This window comes from Giraffa tippelskirchi, chromosome 11 (genome assembly GCF_054371585.1).
Source record: "Giraffa tippelskirchi isolate mGirTip1 chromosome 11, T2T-mGirTip1v1.2.pri, whole genome shotgun sequence".
Lineage (NCBI taxonomy): Eukaryota > Metazoa > Chordata > Mammalia > Artiodactyla > Giraffidae > Giraffa > Giraffa tippelskirchi.
In genome coordinates, this window is record NC_137285.1 from 107,616,971 (window position 1) to 107,638,491 (window position 21,521).

A 21,521-nucleotide genomic window follows, 5' to 3' on the forward strand; every position below is an offset into this window, starting at 1 on the left:
TGAAGGAGTATTGATATTGATCGACTGGACAATCATGAGAACAGTGTGCTGGGTGTGACACAGACAGGAGATGCAGAGCAAGCCTGCTGGAGAGACTGCATCATTATGTGATTATATCAAAAGCAAAGGAAACAGCCAGTGGGCCTACTGAGATGCTCTTTATTTGCTAGAACAGAGTAAGGAAACTACAGAACGACAACAGTGCCCTGGCTAGAGTTCACATGCCACTACATGTGTGGTGACACGCTGTCTCGTTTTACCCTCATACCATTTCTGAGATGGAGTTGGGTTAGCCCCATTTTACAGATGAAGAAACTGAGTTCAGAGTGGTTAAGTGCCCATAAAATAAGTGACCATGATAGGGATCAAACCTAAATCTGTTTCAGCCTGGAGCTCTTTCCACCATATCATATTGCCTCCATGACTCTTCCAGCTATCCTGGCCAGGGGACTTGGGCCACCGCATATTACTTTCAGCAAGCCAAAATTCAAGCCAGTTCCCACCGATCTCTATTTAAACTCCATTACCTCCCTGATGTTGGTAGCAGCTCTGTGCTGAACCACGTGGAAAAACTGAACTGGGAGTAAAAATAATAGACTTGGGGGTTCGGGTGGGAGGGGACACATGCATGCCTATGGCCGATTCATGTTGATGTATGGCCTTTGTTCAGTAGCCAAGTCATGTCCGACTCTTTGTGACCTCATGGACTGCAGCATGCCAGGCTTCCTTGTCCTTCACTATCTCTCAGAGTTTGCTTAAACTCATCCCCATTAAAGTCAATGATGCCATCCAACCATCTCATTCTCTGTTGCTCTCTTCTCTTCCTGCCCTCTATCTTTCCCAGCGTCAGGGTCTTTTCCAATGAGTCAGCTCTTCACATCGGGTGGCCAAAAGTATTGGAGCTTCAGCTTTAGCATCAGTACTTCAATATTCAGGGTTGATTTCCTTTAGGATTGACTGATTTGATCTCCTTGCAGTCCAAGGGGCTTTCAAGAGTCTTCTCCAGCACCACAATTGGAAAGCATCAATTCTTCAGTGCTCAGCCTTCTTTATGGTCCAACTCTCACACCCATACATGACTACTGGAAAAAGAACAGCTTTGACTATAGGGACCTTTGTCAGCAAAGTGATGTCTGCTTTTTAGAGACCATCACAATATTGTAAAGTAATTATCCTTCAATAAAAATAAAAAAATAAAAATAAATGCCTTCTTCATTGGCTCCTTCTCCATAAGCAACCTTGACACCATAGAACTGAAGATAAAACAAACACACAAACACCCTGAGCAAAAGAAAATGAAATGATGTGACGAAGGAGAAATGTCAACTCATAACACAGACTCATTAAATATTTCTCAGACCTATACTGGGCTCTGGACCGAATACAAAAAAGGCAACCCACCCTAAAGATGCTTGCTGTTGTTCAGCTGCCCAGTTGTGTCTGACTCTTTGTGACCCCATGGACTGCAGCACACCAGGCCTCCCTGGTGTGAAGATGCTTACACGTTGTTATAAACTGAAGTCAAGTAAAAAAAAAAAAAAAACAGCACTAAGGATTTGGGGAATTCATGGAAAGCTGCAAGAACAAAACAAAAGATTCCTTTTCTCAACGTGAGGACCTTCAGGGACAGGTCTGCTATGAAGGATGGAATAAGAATCCAGGAATATTTCTAAAGGAGGAAATAACAGAGGGTCTGGAGCATGTGAAGGACACAGGGTCAGGGGTAGAAGAACAGGAAAACAACGGGGGTGGGAGGGAGACTCTTGTTCCCCTTTGGGCTAGTCAGAGCATCCCCTTCTGCTCTGGACCCCACAGCAGGCAAAATCAAGCACGCTGATGATAGAACAGCCGTAGGATAGAAGAGACCAGCAGTAATCTCAGGAGGACTCTGGAAAAGTGGAAATGTTTTCGCAGGTGAAGACACAACTCCATACAGGAAATAACTGCCGTCTCGACTACCCAAATGGCTCTCGCGTAGGAAGTGATGGGATTTCCTCTAGGTTTGAGGGGATATGGTGGAACCAGTGGGGAGACACTCCAAAGAGAATGCTTTTTGACTCACAGAAGAAAAACATTCTGCTAGCTCAATCCAAAAGTAAAAGGATCTTCTCTGTCTGGAGAAGATCAGGAAGGTTCTTTTGTTGGAAGTTCCTTGGTCAAAGGATGGGCCCAGGCTCCAGGAAGACCTCCTGGACAGAAGTAACCCCAGGCATCCCTCTAGCTCTGAGAGCGTTGGGGTCTCTGAACAACCTGAGTGCCAAAAGGAGAAAGGACAAAAGAAACGCAGGAAATCCTCCCATAGAGCATGTAACTCCTATCGAGGGATCTCACACCCTAATATATTCAGTGATCATCTAAATAAAAAATGTGCTTACGTCTTTTCCTCTCTTTCCCTTGAACAGAATCATTTATTTCACTCTCTCTGGTAATTCCAATATTTAAGTACTTCCTAGGTGAGGCAAATACCATTTAGTATAGTGCAAAACACAAAGGAGAAGGCCACATTCCCATACGCTCATCAGTTTATGGAGACTCTCAGGTTTTAAAAGAGATGTTTAGAAGCCAGCTTGTCAAAGATCCACCCGCCCCCTTCATGTCTGAATTTCTTCCCTCTCCTCTCTGTTTGAGTGTTGCCTGATCTCTACTTGAAGACTGCCTCCAAAGTTAATTTCATTGTTGGCCATTCTAATGGGGAAATGAGCAAAAATATACATATGTAAAATGCATCAGTAAGACATGGAAACAAAGGAAAAGAAAAATGGTATGCATTATGTTCAGAATATAAAGGCAGAATCTAAAATTAATAAGGATTATAAAAAGCCAGATTATAGTAAATTTTAACAATATCACCTCCAATGCAAATAAATGTATTTACAAAACAGAAATAGATCCACAGACAGAAAACAAACTTATGGTTACCAAAGGGGAAATTGCAGGGGAGGGGGATAAGTGAGGAGGATGCAATTAACACATTACTATATATAAAACAGACAACTAAAAAGGACCTACTGTATAGCACAGGGAACTATCTCAATATTTCATAATAATCTGTAATGGAAAAGAATCTGAAAAAGGATAGATATGTAGAACTGAAACACTAGCTATAACCTGAAACTAACACAACATTGTAAATCAACTGTACTTCAATTCAAAAAATGAAAAAATAAAATAAAAATACCACCTCCAGTGTGAGTGTATCATGACACACAGTGCTGATAAAAAGCGTAGGTGAAATTGTTGCCTGTCATGGTATCTTTTGAGTGTATTTGTAAGACTTCCTGTGCCAGATGGGAAGATGGAAGAATAGGGACAGGAGAAATTTAAAAGGTGAAGCTTGCTAACAAGGAAGAAAGCAAGGTACGGGACTTGGAGGGATGCTGGTATGTGGTATGTGTGTGGCCTGCGTGTATGATGAGGGCTGGGGCCGAGTTGTAAAATGCGGGCTAAGCTGGTAGCAGACGAGAGAAATGATGCATTAAAGAATTGACTCAGAGGTTAAAGCATCTGCCTGCAATGCGGGAGACCTGGGTTCGATCCCTGGGTTGGGAAGATCCCCTGGAGAAGGAAATGGCAACCCACTCCAGTACTCTTGCCTGGAAAATCCCATGGACAGAGGAGCCTGGTGGGCTACAGTCCACGGGGTCGCAAAGAGTCGGACACGCCTGAGCGACTTCCCTTCACTTGAGAGGACAGAGGGCTTACGTGGAGGTGGGAAAAGACACCGAGTTTAGGGTTGGAGGAAAAGGAAGAGACAAGAGACCAGCAAGGGAATTCAGCGGCAGGGAGAAGGGAGGAGAGACCCTCAAGGGAGGTCCAAGATGCCGGGGGTGTTTCCAAAACCGTCGTGGGTCTCGAGAGATGGTGAGAGGTGGGTATAAGGGTAAATGTTGAGGGGTGTAGCAGAAACAAAGTCCTTAAAGATCTCCTGAGTAGAAAGAAGCAGAGAGGAAGCCAGACTCATCATAAGACTTAGTTTCTTCCCGGCTGCAAAAGATCATTAATCCATCAGGAAAATCTGAATCCGGCATGTGTTGACTGAACACCTCCTATATGCTCACACATGTAAGAGAAATAGAAATACTAGTAAAAAAAAAAAAATCATGCTAAAGAATGTCCCATAGTAATTTTAATTACTGTCAACTAACAATCATTGATTTACTAACAGCTACAGCTGGGGACCATGGTCAGCACAAGGTATATAGTTGGGTCATCAGGCCTGTGGACATAGAGGTCACAAAGTGGGAGCAAGGGCCGGTGGCAGCCAAATGTAAAACATCTACCAAGAAGTATAGGGGGATTTGAGCAAGCTAAAGTGTTACTTGCCTGACTCTTTGCGAACCCAAGGACTGTAGCTCACCAGGCTCCTCTGTCCATGGAATTCTCTAGGCAAGAATACTGAAGTGGGGATTGCCATTTCTTTCTCCCGGGAATCTTCCCGACCCAGGGATCGAACCTGGGTCTTCCGCATTGCAGGGAGATTCTCTACTGTCTGAGCCACAAGATGATGTACAAAACAGGGTCTGTGCTCCTTTTACATTTTTAACAAAAAAAAGAGATGGCGAGGAGCCACAAGAAGCAGGAGGAGTCAGGTCATGGCAAGGCTCTTCCTGGCCTCAGAAGAGCTGAGAGCACCCCTGACAACTTCTCAGGGTCCAGGGCAAGGTGGCAGATGCTGAGCCCAGCAGAGGACCACTGGGGCACCAGGGAGGAGCCGGACTGGCTAAGAAATGGGGCTCTGCTCCTCAGGGAGATCAGGAGGTTCAGGATGGAAGGAGGAAGCTTTCCACCCAGCCTCCTTCCACTCCGGACGCCACTCACCCTGCCGGGTATCACCTCATCAGCTCATGTGGCCTCCGCCCATGGCTCAGTGAGAAAACCGTCTCTAAGGAGCCTCTCCGATTTCCTGAATGTTCTGTCCGCCTTGCTTTTTCCTGCTTGGGTTCACAGATGAGCCCATCACCCTCAACGCCTGTTTCGGGGAAGTGTTTGCATTTTCCTTGGCAAAGGTGCAGCTCGCTGAATTCTTTTAGGCCAGGCCAGTCACAACAAGCCCCTAAATCGCTGAGCCAGGCAGTTTCTTTGGGGATCTGCTTACATTCCCTTCCTGAAAAGGGCAGGGGCCCACTCCGTGCAGTCTCTGTTCACAAAATGCACACACTCCACGTTTAAGGTGGTAGAGGCATGGGAGGCCTCAACCAAAGAGGGGACGAGGCGCAACTGATTTTCATTTTGGTTTTACCTTGCTTGATTGGGTTTCATTCCACTTAAGAGGATGGACCAGATGGCTCAGAGTCAGCTCCCTTGAAGACTGTCTTGAGAAAGGACTAGGGAAGCTTTTAGTGCAAGCCCCATGGGATCCCAAGTTGGCAGAAGAATTTATATGTGTCAATACCCTCTCTCATTCCCGAGCTTCCACTCAGTTTAGGGTTTAATATTGCAGTTGCATTCTTGTAAGTTGTGGCTTTGGGAGGAAGATGAAGTCGGGCTATATATTGCTTGATTTTTCTTTATTATTTTTTTTAATTATCATAGAGGGGTGTTTGGGTAGAAATAATCCAATTCCATAAGGGATTACTCCAAAGTTTTTTTGTTTTTTTTTTTCCTGATTTGGAAATTGTTACATTTGATGACTTTTCAGTCAGTTTAGTTTCCCGTTTATTTTCTATCACGTGAACATTAGAATGTGGACTGTTCCCCAGGTGTCCCTGGATGAGGGGGAAAACCTTGAGGAGTATCTTCATGGGAGCCTGTCAAGCAGTCGCACAGCCAGTTTGGAATCAAAAATTATCTGTGAATAACTCACAAAGCGTGTAATCCATGGGCAGATCATTGAGAACTGACTGCCTCTGAGAGGTGCCTGCAAGTTTAGCCAAATAGCCCTGCAACAACAAGAAGAAGATGATCATAGAATTGCATCATCAATTCTTGGCATCAGTGTATGGATAACAAAGGTAACACAGTTGCAGGTTCACGGTCAGAGTCTGACAGAGTCTCTTGAAAAGTAAGATTTGGACACATTCTCGCAGGACAAGATGACCCACATGTATCCAGAAATACCTAGAGCAGTCATTCAGTACTGAGCTCTCCTACTCAGATGGAAAATAAAGGGTTCCAGGATCCACCTTGTCATTTTCAACCTAAAGAAATCAGGGCAAGTCTCATTTGTAGATGGATAAATACCTTCTAGGAAACTAAGGTGACTTCAACAAGTTTATCAAAAAACCTGGCATTATGAGCAGGAGGCTTGATACTGAAAACCCTCCCAGGAATGGGCTCAAACAAAGCACACCACACTGTCTGACCCAGAAGCTCTCTAGCAGTTTCCAGCTGTAGTGGGAACATGACAGGCAGAAGTAACCCCATCTCCATGCTTTGGAGGGAAATTTACGAACTGAAAGTTACCTGACCTAACAACAAAGATACTTAGTTTTCCTATATTAACTAATGAAGAGTAGACACTGACATTTCTAACCAAGGAAGCGGGGAGGATACTTTAGGTTAAAAGCAGCCTCAATGTGGGAAATCAAATGAGGTTGTGAGAAGAGTCAAATTTCTTGCCCTTAATTAATACAGTTGGATCCTTCAGAGATGCTCATCTTCAGGGGATTTTCATAGGTCCTTGGCCAGAGACCAACCTGGATCCTAAGAGGAAACCCCCCGGGCTTTTTGTTTTAAAGAAAGAGCTTTAGTCATCTGGGCTTTGCTTACTGAAAGAATATTCTTTCTTGTTCTGGAGTCAGGGTAAAGAATGTGATGCCGGGTTATCTGAGAGGCCGACAGGGAGATGCCATGGAGACAGGCCCAGTGGTCCCACACTGAACTCTTTCATCTTGAAGGCAAATCAGATGCCATCTTCACTACCCTTCCCAATGCCTGCTGTCTTCAGGCTGCATGACAGCAATGAGCACAGAACCCAACTGCCACTCATTTCCCACTTCAGCATTAACGCCAAGGAAATCTGGTACCAGAGCCTTGGAATTACGAGTTGGAAAATGGTGACAAGAAGAGTTAGTGTGTGAAGTCATTCACAACGCTGAATGTCACCCAGTGCTATTGGTCACACAGGATACTGCCATCGCACTTTCTGCTAAAAAAATTTTTCCCTCTCAGTTCTTTGGAGAATTCTCCCTGCTTCTGCATGCAGAGAGCCCCAGCAACTTACAGTAACCTGAGGGTCAGAGAGCATCACCTTTAAGAGTGGGGCCATAGCAGTGGCAATGGAGTCATATGATCCCACTCACCCTATGTCAAGGCCATGGTTTACCCATAATGATAGGTTATAGGGGTAAGTTTACAGAGCGAATGGGCCACTGCTCCTCTCTTCCTTGTTTCTCAGCGAGAAAAGTGCAGAAAGTTCAGTTACTCCCACTGGCCACTGAACAAATGCCCAACTGCTCCCCGGGGAAATGGCACAGCGACTGTGTCATAGTGAATTCCTCCCTCCCAAGCCCCTCCTTCCTGGCTGCTTAGTTGCCAAGCTCTGTCCATTCTTTCTCCCTGTATTTCTTGAATCAGTCCTTTTCTTTGATTCTTGCTGCCATCGTCCTTGGTTGACGGTCTCATTTTCTCTCTGCTGGACTTTTCCTCTGTCTTCCCATTTTGTTTCCCATTACCAGCTTCTACCAGCTGTAATCCATTTTACACATGACTCTCAGTTGAGTCTGCCTGATACATGCCTCTCCATTCACTCACGATGATGCTTTGTTGCCTACTGTTCACAGTCCAAATATGGTGATTCTGCATTGCTTACCAACCAAAATCCAATGGATAAAGGGACAGCTTTATTCACAAAGAGGAAACTGTCCAGAAACTCACATGTCACCCTATGAATAAAGGACTGAGACCCAGAAAGTTGCTCAGGCTTCAGTAGCCCATGTACTAGTGGTAAATTTCATTTGTGCTATTTCAATGGGTTTCTCTCCTCTACATTCGCGTTGTCACAATCAGAAAGTCCTTTCCCATGTCTATCCTGAATTATCTCTCAAGCTCTTGAATTCTGCTCACTTTAACACTATTACATCTTTTAAAGTGAGTTCCACTCTCAGAAATGAGATGAGCACAGTAAAAAAGGAACAAGGGACTACTAAGAAAAACACTACAGAATGACCACAGCTTGAGTGGAGAAGAGCTGGAACAGAACAGGGAGCTCACGGGTGTTTGTGACTCTTGTTTGTTCGATACCCTGCATCTCAGGGCCTCAAATGTCCACAGACTATCCTCTTGACTTCGATGGGGATTTCTTTGCCATGCTTATGCTTCAGTTACTGAAAACACAAGTATTTATTATGTATCACCACAATTAGACCATAATAATACTCCATGATGATGGGAATGGTTTCATGGAGAAATATGTTTGGGTAAAGATCCTTGGATATCACAGCAATGCATAAAGATCATAGAAAGGAACTTGGAATATAATGCATAGAAAAATTACTCAGTTACTTCACACATCTTGACAGCACTGTCATTTCTGGGGCTAAATGCAACAGTGGCTAGGAGTGGATATTAACTCTTCACAGTGGGGGAAAGAGGGGAACACACCATATCATACACAATTGTGAAGATTCCAATTCTATACAGCTTCTTGTCATGTGTGACAGATGGACATAAAAGAATCTCCCTCTCCATAAGGCCTCTGACACTTTCATTCCCCTTTTCCCAGAAGTAGCATGTACTGCAATAAGAGCCTAGGGGTGAAGAGTAGTCTTTTCTTTAAAAAGAAAAAAAAAGGAGAAAATGAAAAAAAGAAACAAGCAAATACAGACTCTAAAGGACAATTTGTTGTGCCTGATTATCAGTATACCATGACACAAACTGGGAAGTTCTTCTCAAGATCTAAACTGCATTCTTTCTGCTGTTTTTGTCTGTTTGACCATAGATGGCTCTAGCCTCTCTGCCAATAGAGAAATACTCACAGCCCTTTCCAGCTGGCCATTTGGCTCAGCTAACAGGATTGTTCTAAAATCCACGGTTATAATGTCTGTGCCTGAAAAGGGCCACTGAGCTTTGCTCCATAAGACTGCCCTGGACCATGTCTCTCAAGCTAGGCAGCCCTGCCAGATGCGTGTGAATACAGATGGTGCCATGACCACTGCTTCTATCTACTAAGAAAAAAGTCAAAGCCAAATTGGTGCCTGAGAGCACTGAAGATTCGGCCACCTGGAATTAAGCTCTATCCCCTCGTGAGAGCAAGACTCTGGGCCACAGCAGAGGGTCACCCCAAGGCCAATCCTGGGCTCTAGTTTTCAGTCGTGTTTGCCTCACAAAACCATTTTGTTTCCCGAGAGCGAGGGTAGGGTTCTTCAGCAAAATTTCCAACATGGAAAAATTTCCTCAATTTTTTCCTTATACGTCCCTGTGTGTGTGTGTGTTAGTCGCTCAGTCATGCCTGAGTCTTTTCAACCCCATGGACTGTAGCCTGCTAGGCTTCTCTGTCCATGGGATTCTCCAGGCAAGAATACTGGAGTGGATTGCCATGCCCTTCTCCAGAGGATCTTCCTGACCCAGGGATCGAACCCTGGTCTCCTGCAGTGCAGGCAGATTCTTTACCATTTGAGCTATAGGGAAGTCCCTAGTTTCTTCTATCTCAAAAAATAAAATGTTACTCTTGACTTTATTTTAAAACAGAGCACAAAGGGGTGACGGTATAAACAAGATGAGACTTGAGAAAGCCAGAGGCTGTCTGCCTTTTGCCAGAACCAGGCTTTACTTTTGTTTGGCTTTCCCTGAGGCAGCCGGCCCCCTGAAGCCTGGTGATTGCTCGAGGGGCCAAGCAAGAAGCGGCCCTAGGACTTTCGAGTCTGGTGAGTGATGTCCTGAAGGCCATTCAATCTGTGTTCAGAATCACCAGGGTAAGTTCCTTAACACTCCTGACCTTGGTTTCCTCACCTGTGAAATGGGGATAATAATGGGGACATATCTCATGGGATTGTTGAGAAGTCTTAACTCAATGGGATAAAACCTTTATTAACACAATGCCTGGCACATAAGGTGGGACCATTTAACTGCACCTCTTGGTATTAATATTAGTAGAGAGTCACCTCTGGGGGCAAAATATTTAGCAAAGAGAGAGAGTGGAAAAGAGAGCCCCAGGAAGGGACCAAGACACCACCATCCCCATGGCTCTGGCCATGACCCCACTGTGCAGGGGTGAAGAATATTCTCCCATTCACCCGGGCCCCAGCTTGCTCACAGATAACAGACCAGGCCAGCAGCAAAATAAAGACCCGCCTCCCACGAGATGGGCAGTGTGCCGAGGGGCGCCTGGACCCAGAGGAGATATCTCGGTCCAGCATTTCAATCGGGGCTCTGCCCAGCCAGCTCCTGGGGTGCACACAAAGCCCCATTCAGGAGTTCTGAGAGTGAGCAGATGAGCGGAGGGGCCCTGGCAGGGGGTGGAGAGGCAACACAGCGCCTGGCACGGACCCTGTGGGGCCGCCGTGGGCAAGTGGGCGTAGAGGGCTCGGGTCCGCACTCTTTGTCCTCCCTCGTATGAGCCTGGAGACACCAGCTGCCATGGCTGGGGCTGAATGACCTTCCTGCAGGAGGCTGGGAACCCCCACCCCCACCATGCCAGTCCAGTAAGCCGGGTATCCAGTGGAAACGGGCCATTACTAACTGGCCTGCCATTTCAAAAGCACTTCTTTCTGGGAAAAATGCCTCTCAGAGGTTCCCACCCTGGGGAGGTACTAGCTGCAGCACTGAAGTGACAAACAAGAGGCTAAATTAATACATGGCAGCCACCCATTATTCCCCAGGACCTAGGAGGTGGCTTCATGTTCTTCAGCCTCAGTTTTCCCATCTGTACAATGGGGCCTGGTAAAATAATCTGTTGGAATTCAAAGGGTAGCTGTTTAAATGAACTAACTTACAAAACAAAATAGAGTCACAGATGTAAAGAAACTTAAGATGAAAAGAAAGGTTACCAAGGTGGAAAGGGGCGGGGAGGAATAAACTGAGGGACTGAGATTGACATAAACACACCACTATATACAAAGTAGCCAACTATAAGTACCTACTATATAGCACAAGGAATGCTAGTCAATACTCTGTAATGATCTCCACGGAAAAAGAATATTTAAAAAGTGTATATATGTATAACTGGTTCACTTTGCTGTATACCTGAAACTAACACAACATGTAAATCAACTATACTCCAGTAAAAATTAATTTAAACACACACACAAAGACCAAGGAGTAGCTGTTGAGAGAGCTTCTAGGTAGCAGCCTGTCCATTCTCGCCAATCAAGCAGGCAGGCTGTGGCCCCCGAGACTGCATGGAGAATACCCATTCTAGGGCTCCTGGCTGCACAGCTCTGTGTGCAGCCCCCAGATATGTCAAATCGGATGCATTCAGAGCATGCCAGCTCTGCAGTGCTCAGGATTTTGAAACACAGAGGCTGCTTAAAGGACCAACCATGATGCGTGGAGAAAATAAAATTCCCTCCTTTACTTTTACCATTCTAAAATTATGAAAGGCTATTCCAATAATGGAACAGAAAACTGAGCACTCTTTTGCCACGAGGATTGTAAGACATTTCCTATGAGACAATATCATTCTGCAAATGACTCAACTCAGAAGGACTGAAGGGATTTTCTATGATCTACAGATGTTTCTACATCAATTAATCCAACTATCCACCTTTTCTAAAATACACTGATTGCATTTTTCACTGAGATCTCTCTCATCCAGTGGTAAAACACAGTACATATACCACCTCTTCCAGGAAGCCCTGACTACATAGCTTGAATCAGTGCCCCTTCATCATGCTCCCACAATGCCCCAGGCACACCTCTCTTGTGGCACTTAGGAAATGATTTGAAATTGTCTGCTTACGTGTCTCAGTTTTCTCTGTGGTCAGGAATCATATGTTATCAAGCTTCTAGCACAGTGTTGGCAACATGTAGCAACTTAATAAATGTTTATTGAACCCACTGGATGTGTATCTATCATGATTGCTGGCATAAACCCCCATTTATAAGAGTCTCCTGTAACCTTTGCTCTCAGGAAGTTCTATCTCTTATCTAACCCAACTCTCCCCTGCACACACATGTTGCTACTTTCTCTAACGGTTGCTACTTTCTCTAACCTCAGCTGGAGACAACAGCTGATGGCCATCCTTATCCTTATCAGAGTACTAACAGAAATCACAGCTATCACTCATCATTTCTTTCTACCAAGTCAGACTTTTTTTTTCAGGCTTAAATCAGGAATGAACTATCAGAATCTCAGATCTGACAGTTTTAACTTTACATAGGAGATAGAGAAAGACTTTCAAGAAGGATTTTGGCTGGAGAGAATCTGTGCATTTCAACAAGCTTCTGGGAGTCACCTACTATATGCCAGGCTGTGTGAGAGAGAATAAACACATGCCAAAGTCCTGACCATCAAGAGATCTGTAACCTAGAATAGGGAATAAATAGCAGCACTCCAGTTTCTTTGGGGTGCCTTGATTAGAATTACCAAGTTTTGCGAGAATATAAGAAAGTCCAGAGTGCTAAAAAAAAAAAAAAAAGTTTCTGGTTCCTGAGCAGCTCGGGAGAAAACTAGTGGCTAAGTTAGGGAACATGTTGAGGACGTGTTGGTGAGCCCATGAAAGGATCAGTGCCCTGGATGTGTTGATATTGTGAAAGAAATCCATTTGCATTTTCACCACTGGGCAGAGGCTGGCGTCCACTGACCACATATTCAGCAAGCTGGCAGGAGCCCCTGATCACCAACCAATCCCCCACTGGCAGCCTCCCTTCTTCTGGCCAAGGAGCTCAGGGTCTGCGTGACTTAGGACAAGTCATCTGGGGACATTTGAGATTCTGATCGGATGAGCCAGTGGAGGCAGCACAGATAAGACCAGGACAGAAATCTGGCAGCCTAAGAAACATCTGCTTGGGCTGAGGTTTTGGCTCTGGCTCCTGTGGGGAGCCTGGGACTGGAGCCCGGAAGGCTGCATTTGGAGCAGGTTACAGCAGGTGGCGCAGGAGAGCAGAAACCAACCCTCCGTGGGGCCCAAAGAAAGTATGGGATTAACTCCACCCCAAAGAGGTGCAAGGGCCAAGAAAGGCCAAGGCGACCAGGCTCTCTGAGTGGTGCCAAAAAAGGGAGATTGTCCAGATGGAACATACAGCCAGATATGGGCATTTCTCAGGTAAAGGTAAACCAAGAGAGGTGCTCAGAGATCTGAGTAAAATCCTTGAGAGGTCAGCACTTTTAGCAAATACGTAAAAGAAAGAGGAAAACAACATACAGTATTAACTGAGGGGACAAGATAAACACTGCTCGAGTTGAAAAGCTCAAACCACTCTGAACCCTTAGACTCTGAACCTTAGATGGGTAAAGTATAATTTCCCCAATAACCTCTCCCCACCACCAACAAAGCAAAACAGAACAAAACCACAACCCACTTAATCTGGTTGGTGAGGCTCTGGAAAGCAACATTTCCAAACATACACACAAAAGGGACATTTATTCCCATCTTAAAGCTCCTAGACGAAGCCACCTTCTCCACCTTCTTATCTCTGGGGGCCAGTCGCTCAGTCATGTCTGACTCTTTACAATCCCATGGACTGTAGCCCATCAGGGTCCTTCTGTCCATGGGACTGTCTAGGGAAGAATACTGGAGTGGGTTGCCATTTTCCTTCTCCAGGGGATCTTTCTGACACAGGGATCAAACCTGGGTCATATGCATTGCAGGCAGATTCTTTACTATCTGAGCCACAGGGAAGCCCATTATCTCTGGGTAAGTTGCCCCTAAATCATACAGCTATGGGAAGAATATGGTGGAAAAGTCCTCCCATAGACACCCGAGGTTTCTCAGTTTCTCTGCCCCAAAGGGCAGAAAGCGTGGTCCTACTTATTTAATTATGCAGCACCATAACTTGAAGAACTGTAATGGGGAAGTTCTAAATGGGGGGGGGGGATAAAATTATCACACACATGAGTATAGGACAATCTCTCTCCTCTGAGACAGAACATTCAAGAGCAGTAGACTGTTGAGACGTGCAACAGAGAGTTGACCTTCTATACTGAAGCAGTGTGGGTTAGCTTGGGGATAAGTCTTAGGGAATGTAAGGAATTTTACTTATTTTTCCATTTGGTTTAGTTTCATGTTGTTAATTTCTCTCGTGGGGAAGCAATCCTAGATATTTCAAGTCTGATGTTTTATAAATCAGTTCTCTGTGTTTATTTAACTACATGGACATATATGAAAAATTTTGCATTGAGAAACAAAATATTTGATGTATTTGTTTTTAGTCTTTTGCAAAAAGCAGGGTCTGTTCTGCTGAGTTTATTGCTCAACTATGACAGTAGATGAGTCTGTTCTATAACCTGCCCCTTATAACTTGATAGGGCCACAGCACAGAAATCTCAATAGCAGAAAGCATAAGAGCTCAGAGATTTGTTGTTGTGTTCAGTCGCTAAGTTGTGTCTGACTCTTTACAACTCCGTGCCAGGCTTCCCTGTCCTTCACTATCTCCGTGAGTTTGCTCAAACTCATGTCCATTGAGTCGGTGATGTCATCCAACCACCTCATCTTCTGTCACCCTCTTCTCCTCTCGCCCTCAATCTTTCCAAGCATCAGGGTCTCTTCCAAGGAGTCAACTCTTCGTATCAGGTGGCCAAAGTATTGGAACTTCAGCATCAGTCCTTCCAATGAATATTCAGGGTTGATTTCCTTTAGGATTGGCTGGTCTGATCTCCTTACTGTCCAAGGGACTCTAAAGAGTCTTATCCAGCAGCACAATTTTGAAAGTATCAATTCTTTGGCACTCAGCTCAGCAATTAGGCTTCATCAAATGGCCGTGAGAACACAGAGGAAGGGAGATCAATTCCTCTGGGTGGGACCAGAAAGGCTTCATGGAGACAGATATTGGAGCTATTTTACCCTCTGTGCCTTGGACTTGCTTTGTTCTGCCTGGAATGTCCTTCATCAGCTCCCACCATCTTCCTTTTGTGGGTAATTTTTCATCTTTTTCAAGAATCAATAAAGATCCTATATGAATCCCTTCCTGACCAGCACCCTGTCCTGTGAAAATCTCATTCAAAGTACATGACATAGAAATGATGCTGCTGTCCCCGTCCCTGATAAAATCTCCTTGCTGTGCTGTAGACCTCTGCCCTTCTACTTCATGTTTTCCCAGATCCCTTTCCTGTCAACTCTGAAGTAGGGGTGCCAGATAAAAACAGAAGACCCAATTAAACTTGAATTTCAGATAAACAACAAATAATTTTTAGTAGAAGTATATCCCCAATATTGTGTTGGTGCTATATTTGCTAAATATAGCAGCCCCATTCCTGAGACCCCTGAGTTCATGACTGGTTCCCCCTCCCCATCTCCTTGTGGCAGGGGATGGGGGTGTGCATTCAAAGCTGCAAGTACATTTGCTCAGCACTGATCTCTCTCCCCAGCCTACCTTCTAGAAGAAAGAGGGCACCCTTTGCACACTCACCTCTAGAATACTGGAGGAGTAAGGTCAACTTCAGACCCATTTCGTGTTTTTCATCTGTACTGACTGGATGTATTTATTCAATAGAAATGAAGTTTAAGTGTTTTGTTCAATATAAAAACACTTGCTCAGTTGTTTTTAAGTAGGAGAGTTATCACTTGCTCTTCATTTAAATGTGGATTCATGAATTGTATGAATTCTCTGATACTTTGAAATCTATTAAGTCCATGTTGACTTTCAAGGTATGGCCAATTGGATGTAGTGATATATACCTTTTCAGTTTCTGTGGCTCTTTCAACCTATTCTGTCCTGGAAGAAGCAGGAAGATACATATGGCAAAGTATGAATCTGCAGGAATACAGCCAAGCCCATCATACCATGTCCATCACTGTGAAATATCTTCAAGTTCAATGTGCCCTCTTTATTTCACTATTTTAGCAAATGGAACTTTAAAAGCGAAAATAGCAACATCTTGGATTTCTCCAAAAAAAACCTTTCCACCAAGATTAACATTCTTTCCACTGACACTCCATCTCCCAGGGAAAAAAACTGCAACAAGAATAATTTATGGCAATGTTGCCCTACCTTTTTGACATCACCACACACAGGAAGTTATAACTGTATAACTGGGATACATTGGAAAGGCATCAGGAGATTCTATTTGAGACTTACTAATAAAATTAATTAAATTTCATTATTTATGTTTTAAATTAGAAAATGTTACAGAAGATATTAAATATGGACTTTCATAAACTCTCCCAGTAAATAAATCATTTTCTTTCTAGAAACATCTAACATCTGCTTGTAAAATGTAATAATTAGGGAATTCCCTGGTGATATACCAGTGGTTGGGACTCCGTGCTTTCACTGACAAGAGTGCAGGTTCAATCCCTGGTTGGGAACTATACTTTCACAAGCCTCGCAGTGCAGCCAAAAACAAAACAAAACTGCAATGATTAAAATCACATATGTCTCCTATATTATGAAACAAAATATTAAATATAAGAGCAAATGAAATTAGAAAAAAATCTAATATTTTATAGGACAAAGCAAAGATCATCACTGATGGTTAAAAAAAATAAATCATGACTAAAAACTAATCAAATCAAGACGTTTTAACAGAATAATCAGAGGAAAGTCAACTGTACTGAATAGCTTCCCAGGACACAGTATGGGTGGTGGGGGTAGGAGGGGGCAGTGATTGCTATTCATAGAGTTTCAGACACCTAAATAGTCATTATAAAAGTCAGGAAGTTTACAGATGAAGCCATACAATGAATGCTCAAATAACTAGAATGAAAAATCTCTAAATAGTTAACAAAATTGCTTTTACATATTTTCCCACAATAAGAAATTTTCAACCATCTATATCTTGGGCAAATGCCTATAAACCATGCCAGCCACCCTGAGCCTACCCACAGTGCCCCTAAGAAGCTCTGCCTTAGAGAATGAGATCATTCTGATCTATTTCTAGCCCACTATTGATAATACAAAGGCAGAGTCAAGATGAACAGATACCAAAGAAGAGAAACAGTTTTGTCTTTTAACCAAAATAAAATCTTCCTCAAATATTAAGGATTATGGAACACTGAAGTTCCCCACAGAGGACCTAAGGGTTACCTTCCTTCCTTCACCAGCCTTAATATGTGCAAAGCGCCAGTGAACTATTCCACTCCATCATATACCTGGAGCCACGTGAAATGCCAACACTGGCACAACCACTACGGAGAGAAAAACAATGCAAAAATCTTGGTCCTATTTAGACGAGCTTACTTTGTGGAGACTGAGACCAGCATGTCAACAGGGTACAAGGTTCACTTCAGTCATTCAGCCATGTCCAACTCTTTGCAACCCAATGGACTGCAGCACACCAGGCTTCTCTGTCCATCGCCAACTCCCGAAGCTTACTCAAACTCATGTCCATGGAGTCGGTGATGCCGTCCAACCATCTCATCCTCTGTCATCCCGTTCTCCTCCTGCCTTCAATCCTTCCCAGCATCAGGGTCTTTCCTAGTGAGTCAGTTCTTCACATCAGGTGGCCAAAGCATTGGAGCTTCAGCACCAGTCCTTCCAAAGAATATTCAGGATTGATTTCCTTTAGGATTGACTGGTTTGATCTCCTTTCTATCCAAGGGACTCTCAAGAGTCTTCTCCAACATCACAGTTCAAAAGCATCAATTCTTTGGCACTCTGCTTTCCTTATGGTCCAACTCTCACATCCATACACAACTACTGGGAAAACCACAGTTTGACTATACGGGCCCTTGCCAGCAAAGTAATGTCTCTGCTTTTTAATATGTTGTCTAGGTTGGTCATCGCTTTTCTTTCAAGGAGCAAGCATCTTTGAATTTCATGGCTGCAATCACCATCTGCAGTGATGCGGAGACCAGAAAAATAAAGTCTGTCATGGTTTCCATTGTTTCCCCATCTCTTTGCCATAAAGTGATGGGACTGAATGCCATGCTCTTAGTTTTTTGAATGCTGAGTTTTAAGCCAACTTTTTCACTCTCCTCTTTCACTTTCATCAAGAGGCTCTTCACTTTCTGCCATAAGGGTGGTGTCATCTGCATATCTGAGGTTATTGATATTTCTCCCGGCAATCTTGATTCCACCTTGTGCTTCATCCAGCCTGCATTTCACATGATCACTCTGCATATAAGTTAAATAAGCAGGGTGACAGTATACAGCCTTGATGTACTCCTTCCCTAATTTGGAACCGGTCCATTGTTCCATGTCTGTTGCTTCTTGACCTGCATACAGATTTCTCAAAAGGCAGGTAAGGTGGTCTGGTATTCCCACCTCTAAGAATTTTCCACAGTTTGTCGTGATCCACACAGTCAAAGGCTTTAGCATAGTCAATGAAGCAGAAGTAGATGTTTTTCTGGAATTCTCTTGCTTTTTCGATACTCCAAAGGATGTTGGCAATTCAATCTCGGGTTCCTCTGCCTTTTCTAAATCCAGCTTGAACATATAGAAGTTCTCGGTTCATGTACCACTAAAGACTAGCTTGGAGATTTTTGAGCACTACTTTGCTAGCGTGTGAGATGAGGGCAATCATGGTAATTTGAACATTCTTTGACATTGTCTTTCTTTGTGACCTTTTCCAGTCCTGTGGTCACTGCCGAGTTTTCCAAATTTGCTGGCATACTGCATGCAGCACTTTAACAGCATCATCTTTTAGGATTTGAAATAATTCAGCTGGAATTTCATCACCTCCACTAGCTTTGTTCGTAGTGATACTTCCTAAGGCCCACTTGACTTTGTACTCCAGGATGTCTGGCTCTAGATGAGTGATCACACCATCGTGGTTATCTGTGTCACTGAGATCTTTTTTGTATAGTTCTTCTGTGTATTCTTGCCACCTCTTCTTAATATCTCCTGCTTCTATTAGCTCCATGCTGCTTTTGTTGTTTACTGTGCCCATCTTTTCATGAAATATTTCTTTGGTATCTCTAATTTTCTTGAAGAGATCTCCAGACTTTCCCATTCTATTGTTTTCCTTTATTTCTTTGGATTGGTCACTTAGGAAAGCTTGCTTATCTCTCCTTGCTGTTCTTCGGATATCTGCATTCAGATGGATATATCTTTCATTTTCTCCTTTGCCTTTTACTTCTTTTCTCAGCTATTTGTAAGGCCTCATCAAACAATCATTTTCCTTTTTGCATTTCTTCTTGGGGATAGTTTTGATCATCGCCTCTTGTACAATGTTATGAACCTCCATCCATAGTTCTTCAGGCACTCTGTCTATCAGATCTACGATCCCTTGAATCTATTTGTCATTTCCACTGTATAATCATATGGGATTTGATTTAGGTCATACCTGAATGACCTAGTGGTTTTCCCTACTTTCTTCAATTTAATTCTGAATTTGGCAATAAGGAGCTCATGATCTTAGCCACAGTCAGCTCCTGGTCTCGTTTTTGCTGACTGTATGGAGCTTCTCCATCTTCAGCTGCAAAGATTATAATAAGTCTGATTTCTGTATTGACCATCTGGTGATGTCTATGCGTACAGTCATCTCTTGTGTTGTTGGAATGGGGTGTTTGCTCTGACCAATGCGTTCTCTTGGCAAAACTGTTAGCCTTTCCCCTGCTTCATTTTGTACTCCAAGACCAAACTTGCCTGTTACCTGTTACTCCAGGTATTTCTTGACTTTCTACTTTTGCATTCCAGTCCCCTATAATGAAAAGGACATCTTTTTTTGGTGTTAGTTCTAGAAGGTCTTGTAGACCTTCTTTCTAGGTCTTCAAGAACCATTAACTTCAGCTTCTTTGGAATTAGTTGGTTGGGGCATAGACTTAGATTCCTGTGATATTGCATGGTTTGCCTGGAAACAAATAGAGATCATTCCATCATTTTTGAGATTGCACCCAAAACTGCATTTTGGACTCTTGTTGACTATGAGGGCTACTCCATTTCCTCTAAGGGATTCTTGCCCACAGTAGTAAATATAATGGTTATCTGAATTACATTTGCTCATTCCAGTACATTTTAGTTTACTGATTTCTAAACTGTCAATGTTCACTCTCGCCATCTCCTGATTGACCGCTTTCAATTTACCTTGATTCATGGATCTAACATTCCAAGTTTCTATGCGATATTGTTCTTTACAGCATCAAACTTTACTTCCATCACCAGTCACATCCACAACTGGGTATTGTTTTTGCTTTGGCTCAGCCTCTTCCTTATTTCTGGAGCTATTTTTCTACTCCTCCTCTCCAGCAGCATATTGGGCACCTACTGACCTGGGGAGTTCATCTTTCAGTGTCATATCTTTTTGCCTTTTCATACTTTCATACTGTTCATGGGGTTCTCAAGGCAGGAATACTGGAGTGGTTTGCCATTCCCTTCTCCAGTGGACCACATTTTGTCAGAACTCTCCACCATGACCCGTCCATCTTGGGAGGCCCTACACAGCAGGGCTCATAGTTTTATTGAGTTAGACAAGGCTGTGGTCCATGTGATTAGTTTGGTTAGTTTTCTGTAACTGTGTTTTCCATTCTGTGTGCCCTCTGATGGATAAGGATAAGAGGCTTGTGGAAACTTCCTGATGAGAGAGACTGGCTGTGGGCGAATCTGGGTCTTGCTCTGAAGTGTATGGCCATGCTCAGTGAATCTTTAACCAATTTTCTGTTGATGGGCGAGGCTGTGTTCCCTCCCTGTAGTTTGGCCTGAGGCCAAACTATGTTAGGGGTAATGGTGGTAATGGCAGCCTCATTCAAAAGGGCTTATGCCAGGACTGTTGTATTCAGTGCCCCTGACCCCACCACAAGCCACTGTCAATCCACGCTTCCAGCAGAGACTCCTGGACACCCACAAGCAAGTCTGGCTCAGTCTCTTGTGGAGTCACTGCTTCTTGCTCCTGGGTCCTGGTGCACACAAGGTTCTGTTTGTAACCTCCAAGAGTCTGTTTCTCCAGTTCTGTGGAAGTTCTACAGTCAAATCCCACTGGCCTTCAAAGTCAAATTCCCTAGGAGCTCTCAGCTCCTTTGTTGGATCACCAGGTTGGGAAATCTGTTGTGGGCCCCAGAACTTTTGCAACAGTGCAAGAACTTCTTTGGTATAATTGTTCTCCAGTTTGCGGGTTGTCTGCTCGGTGGCTCTATGGTGGGGCTCACACGCTATGCCTCCCAGGTGTTGATTAAAAAAGATGCACAACTTGAAAGTTGCAAGTTAAGTTTTATTTGGGGCAAAATAAGGACTGCAGACAGGGAGGCAGCATCTCAGATACCTCTGAGAGACTGCTTCAAAGTGGCAATGGCGGAAGGTCAATATACAAGGTTTTGGTGAAGGGGGAGTTCAATACCATTAAGCACTCATTTTATAAAAGGTTTTTGTTAGTCATGAAGATCTGATGTCACCATGAAGGGATTTAGTGCTTCTCTAGATATGAGGAGATGGAAGGAGTGAGATCATAAAATTTGTTCCTAAAAACATCCAACTATCTAAAGACCTGTCCCACCAGATTCCCTGGAGCACAGAGTACCTCACTCTACCCTGAACTCCCTCAGGGGTTGTTGAAGATCAACCGCTATAGCAGCACAGGGTTCAGTCTCTGTAGAGGCAGATGGCAAATGCTT

The 21,521-nt window shown here is 43.8% G+C and overlaps 1 protein-coding gene across 31 annotated transcripts in view; it reads right to left on the reverse strand.

Annotated features, from left to right (window-relative positions):
- The window catches only part of LOC145526208 (uncharacterized), a 418,885-nt gene that overhangs the window by 192,176 nt on the left and 205,188 nt on the right, over positions 1–21,521 (reverse strand). The window contains exon 4 of one of the 31 annotated variants that reach the window (XR_014068752.1): positions 4,324–5,879. The exons of 29 other annotated variants lie outside the window; for them this stretch is intronic. The gene's annotated coding sequence lies outside the window, so the exon portion shown is untranslated. Of the gene's footprint in view, positions 1–4,319; positions 5,880–21,521 lie in introns of all 31 variants that reach the window. One more of the 31 variants, XR_014068750.1, reaches the window with a different exon arrangement.